Source organism: Hibiscus syriacus, unplaced genomic scaffold (assembly GCF_006381635.1).
Source record: "Hibiscus syriacus cultivar Baekdansim isolate YM2019G1 unplaced genomic scaffold, ASM638163v2 tig00110307_pilon, whole genome shotgun sequence".
Taxonomy (NCBI): domain Eukaryota; kingdom Viridiplantae; phylum Streptophyta; class Magnoliopsida; order Malvales; family Malvaceae; genus Hibiscus; species Hibiscus syriacus.
This window is the reverse complement of record NW_024062674.1, coordinates 759,636-775,624: the sequence shown is the minus strand read 5'-3', so window position 1 is coordinate 775,624 and position 15,989 is coordinate 759,636.

Genomic DNA, 15,989 nt, shown 5'->3' with positions numbered 1-15,989 from the left:
GGCCCTATCAATGACAAATTTGACTTTTTGATGCAGCGTGGATGGTACTGCACCAGCTTGATGAATCCAAGTCCTTCCCAAAAGATAGTTATAGGAAGGCATGATGTCCATCACTGAGAACTCGATATTATAGGTGACAGGTCCGATGGTTAACAACACCTTAATCTTGCCCATTACCTCTCTTTTGGTGCCATCAAATGCTCGGACCATGCTCTGACAGGTTCTCATATGAGAGGTATCCATTTGCAACATCTTCAATGTGACTAAAGACATTACATTAAAGGCTGACCCGTTGTCGATTAAAATACTCTGTAAAGTGTCCCCCTTTCAGTGAGTGGTGATATATAATGCCTTTGATCGACCTCTCCCTCCAGATGGAATCTCATCATCTGAAAATGAGATAAAATTATCAGCTTGAATATTGTTTACCAGTCGATCAATCTTGCTGATTGGTATGTTTTATGGCATAAACGTTTGATTCAGGACCTTCAACAGTGCCTCCCAGCGTGCCTCCGAGTTTAACAATAGTGTCGACATTGAAATGCATATCGACAAGTTGTGGAGCTGTTCTACAATGCTATATTTGTCGTGCTTTAAGAATTTGAGGAACTCTTTAGCTTATTCCTCATTTACGGGCTAGTTGATAGTCATCACATCTTCCTTGAAGGGTTCAAGTGGTCTCTACCCCACTTTGTTGTGATTTCCCTTGAAATGATCACTTGACATTCATACTTCCATAGCACTTGTCGGCTGTCCTTGTAAGCAAATGGTCGGGGTGCTGTGATCACCACCTTTTCTTGTGTCATTATCGCTGTTTTTATTTTAGGGGTAATTATCAAAGGGCTACCCCTGCCGTATTTTATTTCTGATGACTCTCTAGTAGCGCAAATGTCTACTTCCGGAGAATCTTGAACTTCTTCATAAAACTCCAGCTCATTCCTGTCCATCATGAGCTGGACTAACGCTTTGAATTCTGGGTAATCTTGCACCTCATTTCCTTCTTCGTTGTGCTAACAATAGTGGTTACCATCTTCATTCCTTGATGTATTCGAATATGGTGCAAGAAGCCATGCTTTCACCATTTGGCTCCATATCCAAGCCAAAGGAGATTTTACTTCCGAAACACTAGCTTTGACTCTTTTTTCCTTCTTGGTAGTGACTGCGTTAATTCCAGTCTCCTGATGATTAGGCAAGGGATTTTCTGCAACGTTTGGTGTTTCGGAGTTAAAATGGATCCAATTCTTGTTTGGCATTTATTGTACAAGCCTCTTGAATGTGAGACAATTTTTGATCGTGTGCCCCAGTACATCACCATGGTATTCGTAGTGGACGTTCTCATCATACCATCTGGGATATGGGGGCTTCATCGGCTCCATAGGGTAAGGTGACACCACGTGAGTGTCAAAAATCTATTGGTATAATTCTTTGTACGTCATGAATATGATCAAATGCTCCCTTTCCCTTTCATTCCTTAGTTCTCTTTGATTTTGTTTAGGAGTACCTGACGGTATAGCTATAGTTATTTTTTTCCAGAGATCATAACACTTTTGTTGGCGTTGTAGGTGCTGACATTGTTGATCTCTCTATATTTTTTCTTCATAGGAGGTTTCTTGCTGGACTCCCCTCCCTCAATTTTGCCTTGTTTTATGGCCAACTCGATCATGTCTCCGGCCATAACCATGTCTGAAAAACTTCCTGATGTGATTGCGACCAGGTGCCTGAAGTAAGGCGCCTTTAGGGTCTGTACAAAAAGCTTCCTAGTTTTCTTTTTATCCAAGGGTGGATGAACTTGAACAGCCAAATCCCTCCATCTCTGTGCGTACTGTTGGAAACTCTCGTTATGCTCCTTCTCTAGGCTTTGTAGCATAACTCAGTCTAGTCTCATATTATTAATGTGCTTGTATTGCTCCAAGAAAGACATGGCTAAGTCTTTCCATGTCTTGATATGAGATCGGTTCAGCTGATTGTACCACCGGATAGCTTAACCGGACAAGCTCTTCTGGAAGCAGTGAATCAGGAGTTGATCATTTACCACATAGCCCGTCATTTTTTGATAGAACATCGTGATATGGGTCGAGGGGCAATTATTTCCATTAAATTTCTTGAATTTGGAGACTTTAAACTTTGGTGGAAACACCAAATCTGGGACCAGACTAAGCTCTATTACATCTACTCCATAGTAGTCGTGGTCCCCTTTGACCACTTTCATTTGGTCTTCCAGCAGCTTAATCTTTTCTTCTATTTTCTTCGCTTTGTCTTCCTCATCAAAATATGGGATATGATAATCATCCGGATGATTGTCAGGGTTGGTTGAAGAAGTTTGTATCTTTGTAATAGGTGAGTCTTTCCCTTTTGCTACAGATGAGTCCCCTTGCTGTCCGGGTAAGATTCCGGGTGAGATAACCACCTGTTGGGTTGGGGTATAGTTACCCCATCGGACGAACCTGCCCCTGGTGCACTTGCTTGTTGTAAACTAGATAACCTGGCCATGATTTGATCGACCAAGGACTCCTAGCTTTTCGTTATGGAATTCAGGGTACTCTGACTGTTCTGGGCTATCTTATCTTCCATTTCTGTATGTAGCTTCAACATGTTCTCCTCGATTTGAGCGATTCTGAACTTCATTTGTCTTTTCTTCGTTCGAGTATTGTGCGGATGATGCGTGTCTAGAGCTTGTGGAGGTAAACTTGGAGTTTGTTCTTTCTTCTAGTTAGACATGTTCTGTTAGTTATGAATGTAAAAACATGGAAAATATAAAAATAAACATGAAATATATAATGCAAAGTATGAGATGCACGATGTATGAAATTTAGAGGCATTGATCCAGAAATGTGTCTGTTATTATAAATAATTTGTATCTAAACAAAAGTGTTTTGTCTTTTAAGAGACAAAAATAATCTAAAGGCACATATGGACTAAATCCTCTAGACCCCGAACAACTTCTAGTAGGTTGACAAGTCTTCTTCCTTCATCTGTAACTGGTTGGATGCCTTGTCGGACCAAGCCATGCAAATGACGAGCTGCTTTCTGTACTTGTTCCAGGAAATCAATGATGACTGCATCTATAGCCTTTACCCTTTGCTGAGCTTGCTCCCAACAAAAATGCCACTGTAAACCTCCATCAAAGGGCACTATCTGAAGCTCGCTTGCTTGCTTTTTAAATCCATCCACAATAGCTTCTAACTCAACTATTGTTTTGCCATCCCACTCTTGTTGTTTCTGAATAGACTTCTCTAAGTTAGCTACCTGGATTCTCAGGATCTTGTTCTGATGCTTTCTGTCTATCAAACGTCTCTGAATAGTCTTTAATTATTCTTTCATTATGCCCTTCGAACTTTCTTTTCAGGCTACTTGCTTCGTTTTTCCAATACTCAGAAGTCCTATTTAGATTGGAGTTATTTTGGACTTGCTCCTAGTACCCCTTTCTCAAGTCCTCGAACTCAAAACAGACTTTCTTCTGTTCTTTCTCCAACTTGCCTGCCCGATCCTTCTGAGTATCAGCATCTAACTTCCACTGGTACCGTTCAGCTTTGAATTCCCTTACCCTCTATTTCAGCTCATTCTTCACATCTTCAAATTCTTCTCTAGCTATCTCCAGTTAGGAAGGGAAAAGCTTGAGATGTTCTTCCAAGGTCTAGGTGTCATCACAATCTGGCACTGGGATGTTTTCATTTTTCCTTAACCTTCGCTACTCTAAATAGTACGGAGTAAGCATGTCTTTGGCAGCCATGACATCCATTCAGAACACCTTATTCCATGACTCAACTACTTCCTTGATCATTTTCTTGTAGTTGTCAGCATGGTAAATAAATTATGATCCAGATAGTCTGTATATTACTGGGACAAACTGGCGTGCCCCATACGGTCGAAGGGTCAAAAGTGAAGAATATCCAACTCCTCCCCATAGTCGAAGTAGGGTCATAGTGTTTGAATCCCCACATAGGAAGAGAATGTCACTGTGGGTCAACCAAAGAGCTCTCTAGGCAATATCCTAGTCCTGAAGATGTGTGAAGACTTTCATTAATTTTTCTTTTGAGGCGCCTTCATGCAATTTCAGAGTGATGAACTCCCCCAAAGGTGAATAAGTGGTGCTGAATCGACGGTAGGCAATCCCATTAATCTTCTAGAAATGACTATGAATCCAGACTTAGAGAAGCTGATCACACCTTATAAACCTTCCTCCACCAGTCTTTCTGTAGTGGTTGAGAGAGTGGAAGGTTTCAACCAAGATTGCCAGTGCTGGATTTACTCACCTTGAGAGTTGTTCAAATAGTTCCATCACAGCTGTATTAATGCACCCTAAAGTCTTTGGGAAGATAACCAAACTATACAAGCCTAGTGCGAAGAGATCTATTGCCTTACATTCAGTGGGGTGGTTCATCATTAGTTTCTTGACATGGATCCACTCAATTCCTTCTCCGCTACCTTTGCGTCGGAGTTGGTCAGTTACCCATTTTTCATCTACCCCTGCAACCTTTGCCAGTTCATTCTTGAAAGGCTGAATTTCAATGTGCTTGTTATAGGCTCGTTCCAATTTGATGCTCTCGCAATGTAGTAGTGTAGTATACTCCTCGATTGTGGGCACCATGTCCTCCTGGTTAAAGGTGAAACAACTATACCTTGAATTCCAGAATTAAACCAATACTCTGATTAGGGGCTTATCGGTCTTGACATAAAGCAAGAGTATAATATCACCATACCGCTGGCTGAACTTCTGTTTCCAGTCACTCTTCCAACTGTTCCAGATGTTCCGAAGCTCTTGTACATCATTATGTTTTAGGTTGACAGAGGCGTAGTTAACCAGTTCTGAGACATAAATTCCTTGAAGAATGTTCTCTTTTTCTTTATGGGTCTTTTCGGACCATAGTCGTACCTCGACGTTTGTTACCTCTTGCATTACAACCCCTTTGTCCATTTATGCATATTATTTCTATATAACTAACACCTTTTTATGGATCAATAGTCTCTTTTTATGATGCAAATGCTAGAAAGATAAAACACGAAAGCACAAAGTTAGTAAGATAAAAAAATATAAATGATAAAAGTAAAAAAAAATAAATGAAAAAAACTGCATGAGTAAAAACATCCTATGTTTTGAAATAGGGTTTTGGGGTAAGATCTAATTCCCTATCATCTCCCGGTTTAGGTTCTAAAGAAGGTTCCTGAGTTTTCCTTACTGGTGCCCCTTGGGCTTGCCAGACCCTTAGTCCTAAACCCATTACAGGCTCATGTGGACTAAGTTAAACTCGAGAGGATACATTCCCTTATGCCCGCACAGAGAATAAATTCTCACGAAGACATAAGGTATATGAATCCCGAAGGCTACTTGTTAGGCCCGCATAGAGAAACAATTCTCACTAAGACGTCGCTTTCACCTCCACTTAAAACGGGTTTAGAGCTTGGGTTTAGAACCTTAGGTGGAAAATGAGTTTGATAAACTGAAACCATTGAAATAAATCATCAGTACAACTATTTATCTGAAAAAAATAATAAAAAGTAAGTAAAAAGGATCGAAAAGTCACCTTACAATTTAAACTTACATTTTTCATTAAAAAGACAACTGGAAATTACCTTAGCATGACTCACTTACCTGTCCCCAGTGGAGTCGCCAAGCTGTCGGAACTGTCTTTTGGGTGGGCCTGAAATTGGGCTTCGACTTGAATGAAATGTGTTGGATCCGCCACCGATAATTTATTTTAAAAGCAAATAGGTTGATCGGACACCTCAATTTCTTACCTAATTTGCATCTTACCAAATATATGTCAGATTCGGGAGTCGGTTGTAGTCAAGGAAGGGTTAGCACTATTGAGTTAATCGATCGACGAATCGACCAAGAAGGGGTGAATTGGCAATAAAATTTTTTGTTGAAGCTTTTGCAAAAATGGAAAATAATTGCACAACGATTTAGAGTGGTTCAACTTTCTCAACCAAAGTCTACGTCCACTACCTTAGCTATCCACACTAAGGATTTTCCACAAATTCACTTATTTGTCTTTCTTTTGAGGACAAAGAGTAACCTTACAAATCCCTCAAGAATTATACCCCAAATTCTAGAGAACACTCTCTCCCAAAGAGAACAATACAAATTTCACAAACTTACATAAAAACCTCACAAGGAAATGTGTTTGCACAATTCTAGAACAAGAAAAGAACACTCAAAGATGATTACAAATGAGCACAATATGTGTTATTGAAAACAAAATGAATATTGAAGGAAAATTGGCTTGAAATGTACAAACTTGATGTTTAATGCTTTCTCTCTTGTTTCTCAATGAATTCTTGTTGATCAATGGCTTCAAAACTTGTTTAAATACACCTTGGATTGATTTTAGTCATTGTGAATCATTTGGGTGATGTTAGAGCCATTGTAGTGTGAAAACTCTCTTGAAAAAGGCTGTTGGGAGCCTGGGGTATCGGTACCTCCTCAATGGGGATCGATACCTGTAGTGTAAAATTCAAATATTTTGACCGTTATATGACTAGGGGTATCGGTACCCATAGGGCATTCTGTTTTTCTTGGAGCCAAAACTTGCATAGGGGTATCAGTATCTTTAAGGGGTTATCGATACCTCTAAGGGGGGTATCGGAACCCTTTGGGCAATCTATTTTTCTTTGAAGCCCTTCTATTTAAAAATTATTTTTCGCTTGATTAAGGTTCGAAATACTTTGTAAAATCTGTTTAAAAATATTTTAAGATTAAAACATAATTTTACACTTAAGTAAGGATTGAAATTGATATTTAAAAAACTTGGAGTAATATTTTGATATTCGAATAATTTAATCGAATATACTTAAAAATGATTATAAAATCTTAAAATTTAATAAGTCATAATTTGTTATATCGAAACATTAAAATGTTTTCAACAATCTCCCCCCTTTTTGATATAACAAAACATTTAAGTAATTTTAAGATTTTCTTTGAAAAACATTTTTGAAAAACCAATTTTGAAAATTAAAAATTACTCTCCCTTACTACATTCTCCCCCTTTTTGTTAAATAAAAAAGACTCTAAAACATTTTGATGTAAGGCGAATCTACACACTTTGGTGAGAAGAGAGTAGATAGCCTTATTGTGTCCCGATCTAGGATTGACAAGTACTGATGTCCTTGAATTTATAAGTTTGGGCTGCAAAATAAGATAAGAAAATAATGATTAATAATGGAATTTAATAAAGGGGATAATAATATAAGTAATGAAAATAAAGAATGAAATGAAATAAATAAAGGATAGAGATGGCTGCGGAATTGATGGAAGAGATGGATGATGTTGATGATGAAATGGCAATGGTGGTGATGTTGTATCTCAAACACGCCAAAGAAGAAACTATGCTATGAAGCACAATCCCGGTCTTCACAAACTTGCTTGAGGGGTGGTGATAGTGTCTTCAACCCACTAGATATCAATCTAGGAATTTTGGAATCAAAATGGAAGGAATGACGCCACAAGTATAGGAACTACACTTGTTTAATCGATAAAGTTCACAAAGAACTTTGAAGAGAAATAACTCACAAGAGTATATTTTATATAAGAGATGAGATGAGTACAAATGATGGCAAGCCACTCTATTTATAGGAAATGAGAGGGCTTGGCCGAATGATTACAAGTTGTTTCGGCTAGATACATGTCTCTAGGAAAATACATAATGCTTGAGATGAATGAATAAGTCCTTTGGGCTTGTGATGGTTCGGCTAACTCTTCATGAAAGGCCTTAATGATTCGGCTAAGGATGGGAAGACATCTCCCTTGGCCGAATATGTATGTTGGTTCATCTTGGCGCCATTTTCTCCCTTTGGCCGAATGGTGGTGTGTCTCTTCATGCTTGGCGCCAAAAGGCTCTCATGTGTATGGCATGTGATGTGGCCGAATAGGCATGGAGCCTCTAGCTCATGTTTCTTGATGATTTAAGCATCCAATAGGCGTGATCTCTTCACCGATGTGTTCCTTGTTGAAAAGGCATCTTCATGGGCAGCATCATTCATGAAAGGTCACAATGTTTGAGAAAGGTAACCCTTCATGTTTGAGCTACTTCGGGTGTGAATGAGCTGGTGGTGAGCTGACCTTAGATGACTTGTAACATGATGAACGTTTGGGCAGCTCCTTGTGAAAAGGTACCTCTTGAGATGGCAACTATTTGCGAAAAGGTACGATTTCACAAATTTTGATGTAGGACATATTTGAAGTGTCCTAAGTGGTGATGATGATGGTGCAACTCCCCAGCTGAAATGAGTTCATCTTGTAGCTCAAATCTTCAGCTCAATCCAGCTATGAGCTCGCAGCCTCAAAACAACTTTTCATCGATGAATCCTTATGATCTCTTAAGCATCCCTATGTGAGTTTCCTTGCTGTTTCATGCTCCATTTAGCTCTAATGCAGCTCCCAAGTATTGGCCGAATGTGCCTACATGCATAATATAAAGAAATAAACTAAGTAAATGAACTTATACAATGTATTATATAATAATGTGGACTATAGTATATAATAACTTATATCTCATATATTAATGATTAAGTTATTATAATAACCATAGATATTATATGTATGAAAATAATTATGAAATAAACATATATGTATGTAAAGTTAGAAAGTTTCTTCCCTTGTAAGGGTGGAATAGCCATGATAATCATGATGCTGAATTGGATCACATCATCCTCCCCTTCTTTTAATCGATTTGTCCTCAAATCGAAAGATCTTCCTTTCCTTGAGTCATTCCATTTGATAAGTACCTTTATAAAAAGATTCATATCTTTTGAAAGAATGCTTTGTAAGTTCTTGATCTGGAAAGAAATAAAACTTTCATTAGTATGAATGTGATCAAACAAAATTAAAGTTAAGAAATACTTCCTGAAAGATGTAGATTCAAAGTTCATGTCTATTGAAGACATTTGGCTTTGAATGTTGATGTCCTTTTGTATTCCAAAATTCATGCCCCTTTCCATAGATAGTTGCATTAATTCATGAAAGGTGATGACTCTTGGAATGGTGATGTCCTCATAAGTCACGCCCTTTGGATGAAAAATCATTTCCCTTTGGTTTTCAATAGGCATGTCTTTTGATTCTTGATGGGTCACGTCCTTTGGATGAAGAGTTACCATTCTTTGCTCTTCAATAGTTGCACCTTTTGGTTCTTGAAAGATCACATCGTTTAGTTTACCAAATTGATGGATTGTGTTGCTTGGTTCATCCTGCAAATCAAAGGAAACTTTTGTTTGGTTAAGGTTAGAAAAATCAGCATCAACTTTGCATATTGTTAATAGGCATCTTTGTGACAAGCACTTAGAGGTATAAGCACTTGTTTTTGGAATGTTTTCTTCCTGGTTTAACTTCGATTTTCCTTTCCTCATGGCCTCAACACTTTGTTTCATCTTGATTTGATCAACTTGGACTTGTTTAGGCGTCAAAGGTGTTAGGATGATCTTCTTCCCTCCATGGTTGAATGAATACTGATTAGTAAAACAATCATGAATGGTCCTCCTATCATATTGCCATGGTCTTCCAAGGAGTAAATGACTAGCATGCATAGGAACAACATCGCACATAACCTCGTCCTTGTACTTGCCAATAGAGAAAGGAACCATCACCTGTTTGTTGACATTAAGTTCTCCTCGTTCATTTAACCATTGTAATTTGTAGGGATTTGGATGTTTCAACGTTTGCAATCCCAATTTCTCCACCATGATGGTACTGGCAACATTAGTACAACTTCCACCGTCTATGATCATGAAACACACCTTTTCTTTCACATGGCAGCGGGTATGAAAGATGTTTTCCCTTTGTGCATCGTCTTCTACTATTTGAGCACTTAGACTTCTCTTGACCACTAGGGCTTCACCTTCTACCGGAGCACCAATTTCGGTTTCTTCCTCAACTTCTGTTGGTGTCGGTGCAGCTTCTTCTTCTTCATGGTCAGATTCAATCTCACCATTTCCAAGTAATAACATGGTGTTTCGGTTGGGACATTGTGTGGATATATGTCCCCTCCCAAGACACTTAAAGCAACGTATGTCTCTTGTTCGTTCAGGGATCTCTTTTCCTCGATTCTCTTTATTAATTTGGGAAGCATTTGATGATTCAGCCTTCTCTTTGGTAGGAATAGGGGTAGACTTCCTCAAACTATTGTTTGGACTCCATCTTGAAGATGTAGGCACTGAAGTACGAGAGATAGGTCTTCTCCGAAGTTGCCTTTCTATTTTCATAGCCATTTGCACCATTTCATCAAGTTCGATGTAATGATACAATTCTAGTGTGTTGGCAATCTCAGGATTGAGTCCAGCAAGAAATCTAGCCATGGTTGCTTCGCGATCCTCCTCAATATTGACTCGGATCATTGCCACTTCCATTTCCTTATAGTAATCCTCTACACTCCTTTGGCCTTGCTTTAGGTTCTGCAATTTCTGAAACATATCCCGATGATAATGAGTAGGAATGAAACGTTTACGCATGATACCTTTCATTTCGAGCCATGTTGAAATTGGTCTCTCTCCATTCCTCCTCCGAGTAATAGTAAGTTGATCCCACCATATCAAAGCATAATCAACAAATTCCATAGCTGCCAATCTTACTTTCTTGAGTTCGGAATAGTTATGGCAACTAAACACATGTTCCACCTTGCTTTCCCATTCAAGATAGGCTTCTGGATCAGTCTTTCCTTGGAATTGAGGAATTTTGATTTTGATGTTGCTCATATTATCATCAACATTGGCACGCCTAGGTCCTTGTATCAATGCTGGTTCTTCTTCATCATAAGGATTTGGGACATCATCTTCTGGAAGAGGTTGTTGCCTCCGAGGAGTATCATTGTTTCTGGTTTGTGGTTGATCTCGTCTTTGGTCTAGTTTTTCATGGAGAGCATCAAATTCTGTTCGAAACATCCTTATCATTTCTCCAATCAGTGCTTGCATTTGCAAGTTGGGTTGACCTGCATTTCCTTTAGGACTTTGAGACATGGTTAGTAAATAAAACAAAAATAAACCTTACCAGCACACTCACAAAGTCTCACAAGTTCACTCCAAAGAAAAGATAAGATCACTCCACTCAACACTCGTATTTACTCTCGGGAATATATATTTGGCTTTTAAAAATTCCCCTTCTGATCTCACTATCTCAATAGCCTTTTTCCACTCAAATTTCTCTTGCTAAGTCCTTCGAAGAACTTACTCAAGATTATAACAAGTTAATTCCTTCCTTTGTGTGCGTCGGCTGTAAATAGGTTAGGATAGAAAAGGAATAGAAATGGAAAAGTAGAAGAAAGGATTCAAAGGTATTTTAAAGAAAGAAATGGTTGAAGACAAGGAAAATGAAAGGATAGAAAAGGAAGAGGTGACTTACAATTCAAGAAACAACACTTACTGCAACCTTTCTCAAGAAACAATAAGGTTATCTTCTCTAAATGTAGATGGCCTCTTTGATGTACTTTGCTATGGTAGAGCACTTTCCTTGGCTTTGCTTTCTTTTTGAATTCTTTTTCTTTTCTTTTCTTCTTCTTTTTGTCTTTTTCTTTCTTTTTGCACTCCAATTTTGTTGAAGGAGTCTTTTTCTCTTTTGAACTTCTTTTTGCTTTGCACGCCAAATGACACTTTTGTTGTCAATCCAACTATGCTCTGATTACCGCTTGATGTAAGGCGAATCTACACACTTTGGTGAGAAGAGAGTAGATAGCCTTATTGTGTCCCGATCTAGGATTGACAAGTACTGATGTCCTTGAATTTATAAGTTTGGGCTGCAAAATAAGATAAGAAAATAATGATTAATAATGGAATTTAATAAAGGGGATAATAATATAAGTAATGAAAATAAAGAATGAAATGAAATAAATAAAGGATAGAGATGGCTGCGGAATTGATGGAAGAGATGGATGATGTTGATGATGAAATGGCAATGGTGGTGATGTTGTATCTCAAACACGCCAAAGAAGAAACTATGCTATGAAGCACAATCCCGGTCTTCACAAACTTGCTTGAGGGGTGGTGATAGTGTCTTCAACCCACTAGATATCAATATAGGAATTTTGGAATCAAAATGGAAGGAATGACGCCACAAGTATAGGAACTACACTTGTTTAATCGATAAAGTTCACAAAGAACTTTGAAGAGAAATAACTCACAAGAGTATATTTTATATAAGAGATGAGATGAGTACAAATGATGGCAAGCCACTCTATTTATAGGAAATGAGAGGGCTTGGCCGAATGATTACAAGTTGTTTCGGCTAGATACATGTCTCTAGGAAAATACATAATGCTTGAGATGAATGAATAAGTCCTTTGGGCTTGTGATGGTTCGGCTAACTCTTCATGAAAGGCCTTAATGATTCGGCTAAGGATGGGAAGACATCTCCCTTGGCCGAATATGTATGTTGGTTCATCTTGGCGCCATTTTCTCCCTTTGGCCGAATGGTGGTGTGTCTCTTCATGCTTGGCGCCAAAAGGCTCTCATGTGTATGGCATGTGATGTGGCCGAATAGGCATGGAGCCTCTAGCTCATGTTTCTTGATGATTTAAGCATCCAATAGGCGTGATCTCTTCACCGATGTGTTCCTTGTTGAAAAGGCATCTTCATGGGCAGCATCATTCATGAAAGGTCACAATGTTTGAGAAAGGTAACCCTTCATGTTTGAGCTACTTCGAGTGTGAATGAGCTGGTGGTGAGCTGACCTTAGATGACTTGTAACATGATGAACGTTTGGGCAGTTCCTTGTGAAAAGGTACCTCTTGAGATGGCAACTATTCACGAAAAGGTACGATTTCACAAATTTTGATGTAGGACATATTTGAAGTGTCCTAAGTGGTGATGATGATGGTGCAACTCCCCAGCTGAAATGAGTTCATCTTGTAGCTCAAATCTTCAGCTCAATCCAGCTATGAGCTCGCAGCCTCAAAACAACTTTTCATCGATGAATCCTTATGATCTCTTAAGCATCCCTATGTGAGTTTCCTTGCTGTTTCATGCTCCATTTAGCTCTAATGCAGCTCCCAAGTATTGGCCGAATGTGCCTACATGCATAATATAAAGAAATAAACTAAGTAAATGAACTTATACAATGTATTATATAATAATGTAGACTATAGTATATAATAACTTATATCTCATATATTAATGATTAAGTTATTATAATAACCATAGATATTATATGTATGAAAATAATTATGAAATAAACATATATGTATGTAAAGTTAGAAAGTTTCTTCCCTTGTAAGGGTGGAATAGCCATGATAATCATGATGCTGAATTGGATCACATCAATTTTTAAACAAGGTTTGTGAAAAAATAGCCAATTGATTTTTATAGATATAGCTTTAAGCTGCTAAGATCACAATCAAGAGAAAGATTAGCCATTAGTTCCATAAATCAATATTTATATATAATGTGTAATGGTAATTGGTCATATGTGTCTAAATGATGCAACATATAAAAATAATTAAAATGAAGCTCAAATAACTAGTAATCATTCAAATATCATTCAAACCAAAATAAACATCCAAGCAAACAATTTAAACATCCAAAATCCAAAAAACACAAATTCAAACAAATCTAAACATTCAAAATGTTAAAACAATAAATCCTAAGTTCAATCCAAGAAAACAAATCAAGAACGGTCTAATCATCCATAGGAGGATCGGGAGGAGGAGGATAATGTGCTCGCATCTCGAGTGTAAGCACATCTAATCATTTGTTCATCTCCCGTTGTTGAGCCCCCATAGCAGTTAAATGGAACTCGATGGATGCGAACCTCAGATCAAATGACTCCAAAAACGATAAAAATATGAAGACATTTGATCCTATTGCTGTGTCGGCTCATCCTCGGGAACTTCATCATCAATATGTTGCATAAGTTGTTGAAGCTCTGGATCATCATCATTTGCCGATGCCGGTGGAGGTGGAGCTCGTGAAGAACTAGCTCCTGATGTTTTCTCAGGGAATCGGACCCATTGATCATTTTCCTTCTTCCATCCCTATTTCTGTAAAGATGTCAGATTGATTTCGTTTTTGAGAGGGATGGCTACATCAAGCCAAACTCTAAGCTGGGCTTTGATAAACAGGTTACTCAGAAGATAATCGTAAACTAGAGTTTCACAAACTTTCTTATTAGGGACAATGTTTACGGTTTTAACGAGTTCAGAAAAGATAATTTGTGGTAGGTTTATTTTCTTATTATTATGGATACAATGTATCCACAACAGGTTTAAAGCTCTAAAAGTGGAGTATTTGCCTCCGGATGGTCTAAACCACCAAGAGATCATCAGATGGAGAAAATGATTGTGGTGATCTAACACACTCGCACTTGACTTGACCTTGTAAGGAGAACCTACTACTTGTTTTTCATTATCTAATCCTCTATTATCTAAACCAAATGCATTATCTATGTATTCCGAGTCAATATAAATGAATTAAACTAAAAGATAGGATCGAATTCCTATTGTTTCGGTTCTAGCTTGGTTTTGGATACAAACATCATTTGAATAGAAAATTCAAACAAGTTGTTGGTAAATAATTGGTTCAAGTTAAAAAATTTTATCAAATTTCCAAGTTTGGAGAGTAGGAAGATATCTAAAGTTCATCTCTACCATAGCTCGAAGAGAAGGAATACGTTTTCCCCGAATTTTGTAAGACTCGAAGAGATAAACAAACCTATAGTAAAGATTATCCCTACGACCAAGTTCGTTAAAGCACGAGTTTCGAATAGTCATTTCGGGATCATCGAGATTAGGAATTTGTTTAGTAGGAGGAGGATTTAGAGGAGGGTTTGGTGGCCGGCTTGAATGACTAGAAATCAGAATAGAATAGATACCTGCAATTTAAAACATGTGTATGCAATGTAATCAATCCCAAAACTCAAATGAGTCCTCAATATTCCAAGGTTCTCTAAAATAAGCCTATTGGGCAAATTTTGAAAACTATGTTTGAAAATCAATATGTAGTTTTCAAAATAACATAATTAAATAAAAAATAACAATTTTTAAAAAAATATTTTTTATTTCGAAAATTTTATAAAATTTTGAAAAATGTTGTGTTTTTGATGAAATTAGTTGTCGATTCTTGTTTTAAATCAAAATCTAAGCAATGCTTGATTACTATTTCAACCTAGAACTAATTAAAACTAGTCCTATGTTCAAAACCAATAAAATAGAGGTTTAAAAAAAAATTACCTTGAAAGATGAAGATTGAGTAGATTTTGATGTTGTTTGCACAAAATTAATGATGCTAGCATGATTAGGAGTTGAAACTGAAGAGATTCCGACTTGAAACGTTGATTTTGAGCAATGATGAGAGTAGAGATAAATAGTTTTAAGTTTGGGGGTTTTGAAAAAATGAAGAGATTATACCTTTAATACCCAGAACCCGATGGGGGTATCGGTACCCTTATGGGGGTAGCGATACCCATTCAAAGAGGGTATCAGTACCCATTCAAAGAGGGAATCGATACCTAGTGAACATAAAAGTTAAAATTATGTATTTAAATACTCAAAAATGCTAAATTAATTTGTTCTAGTGGTATTGACAACTCATATTACGAAAATTAACTATGTTCAATCAATCAAATCTATCTTTAAATTTTATTTGAACTTATAATTAATTTTCACTAAAGATCATAAACTCCCCCTAACTATTAGCAGAGAATGCAATAAAAATATTATTTTTATAAGCATTTTTCAATTCTAATTTGAAAGTGCTAAAATTATTTTAAACACTAAGTGAAGATATCAGTTAAACCTAATTCTCTTCTAAGTGTCCAAAATCTTTCTTTATCTAAAGGTTTTATAAAAATATTAGCTAATTGGTGCAAAGTATCAAAAAATTCTAGAACTACATCTTCTTTAGCGACATGATCTCTAATGAAATGATGTCTAATTTCAATGTACTTAGTTCTAGAGTGTTGGATGATATTTTTAGTGAGACAAATAGCACTAGTATTGTCACACTTGATAGGAATGGTACCTATTTCAATTCCATAATCTAAAAGTTTTTGTTTTATCCATAAAACTTGTACACAA